The sequence below is a fragment of the Aplysia californica genome, unplaced genomic scaffold, assembly GCF_000002075.1.
Source record: "Aplysia californica isolate F4 #8 unplaced genomic scaffold, AplCal3.0 scaffold00031, whole genome shotgun sequence".
In the NCBI taxonomy this organism is placed as follows: domain Eukaryota; kingdom Metazoa; phylum Mollusca; class Gastropoda; order Aplysiida; family Aplysiidae; genus Aplysia; species Aplysia californica.
In genome coordinates, this window is record NW_004797301.1 from 2,048,248 (window position 1) to 2,050,504 (window position 2,257).

Consider the following 2,257-nt stretch of genomic DNA (forward strand, 5'->3'; position numbering starts at 1 on the left):
TAATTATAAAAGAGTTTCACAATGGTTTTCTAAATTAAAGAGAGAATATAATAATTAAACAGAAGAAGAATATAAAAAAGCACAAAAAGTTTGGGGATATTGCGACTGTAAAACATTAAGAGATTATCATGAGTTAGATCTATATCTTAAAACAGATATTTTATTATTAGCTGATTCATTCGAACAATTCAGATCTTTTAATTAAGATGAATACCAAATCGATCCTTGTTATTGTTATACTAATCCTGGTTTAACATGGCAAGCCTGGACTCGACTAGATCCAGTCCCCATGTATGAATCAAGTTGCATGATAGGCCTAGTGTGTCATAGATAGACATACTACCCGAGATGATCAGTAAGTATACAGGCCTGGCAGCCTTGCATTGTAACCAATGTAAACTACCGCTCGCTCAGCGAGCCAATCACAATCCAACATTTTGGGGGTCCACCTAGACACCATGACTACGTAGACCCCAGTTGGGGACTACCTAGACACATGACTACGTAGACCCCAGTTGGGGACTACCTAGACACATGACTACGCAGACCCCAATTGGGGACTACCTAGACACATGACTACGCAGACCCCAATTGGGGACTACCTATACACATGACTACGTAGACCCCAATTGGGGACTACCTAGACACATGTCTACGTAGACCCCAATTGGGGACTACCTAGACACATGACTACGTAGACCCCAATTGGGGACTACCTAGACACATGACTACGCAGACCCCGATTGGGGACTACCTAGACACATGACTACGTAGACCCCAATTGGGGACTACCTAGACACATGACTACGTAGACCCCAATTGGGGACTACCTAGACACATGTCTACGCAGACCCCAATTGGGGACTGCCTAGACACATGACTACGCAGACCCCGATTGGGGACTACCTAGACACATGACTACGTAGACCCCAATTGGGGACTACCTAGACAACATGACTACGTAGACCCCGATTGGGGGCTACTTAGACACCATGACTACGTAGACCCCCATTGAGGACTACCTAGACACCATGACTACGTAGACCCTAATTGGGAATGTCTAGACACCATGACTACATATAATATCATTACAACCAAAGATCAGATGGGTACAGAGTACGGGAACCAGCGTCTGTGGTGTAGCGGTTAAGAGCTTCGCTGTCACATGCAGGAGACCTAGTGTTGATTTCCAAGAGGGGAGAAAATTGTTATCTAGTATCTCTGCCTTTCTACTGTGATGTTGTATCTCTCTCACTTTTAAGCATAGATTTATCACAGTCTTATCCATCTTTAGTATCTCTATAACAGATGCCATGATTCATTGCTATTTCATTTAATTCATTTATAGGTTTTGAATGTGGTATAGGATTATAATTGGAATCGAGTATTTTATGTAGTTTAGTTCCTGGACCTTGCAAAATTATAACCTGGTAAATGTAATTCAAAAGGTAAGTCAGTCCAACCCTTTCAGCTCTTTCGATTTATAAATGTACTTTTCTTTGTTCCACACAATCATGCCACACGTTCCTGTTATTATTACTCTTCTATTATAAGTAGTATTCTTAAAGTAGACATCGTTAGAAGGTGTTACTCTTCTACATTTTCAACAATAACTTGCCTCCATTTTTTATAGGGACATTTTTTAAAATTAGAACTATTTGTTGTTGTTGTTTTGTTTTGTTTTTGATCATCGGGATTTCGCCCCATTCATCATCATCCAGTGCCAGATCTGCGACAGACATCGGCGATCATGATTTTCCATTCATTCCTTTGCTCGGATGCTCCCAGAAAAGCTACGTTTCCCTGATCTTTCCCTGTTACCCATTTGTTTAGGTTCCCTAAGTATGTTCTTCTGGGCCTACCCCTGCCTCGCTTGCCCTCAATTTTGCCAGTGAGAGCTAGATGTTCAAGACCCTTATGTCTATTCAGGTGTCCCAAAAACTGCATTTGTGAGGCAGCGTGGTGGAATCAGGCTCTCGTTAAAATAATCAAAGTGAAGAAATCTGAATTTTTCTGCAGGTTTGTGAATTTTTATCAAATTTTTGTTTTTTGACTCAACACCTTTAATGCCCATTAAAGAACTCATTTCTGTGTGGATTTTTCTGAAAAACGTTGATTAAAGGCACAAAAATGTAAATTTTCAGTCACCACAGGCTCTTAAGCTAAGGAAATAACTAATCTTTGGCGGCCATTTCCTCACTAATTTTACCTCTGAAAACAGGTGACCCCCACCTCCTTCAGTTGCAAGTATCTCGGA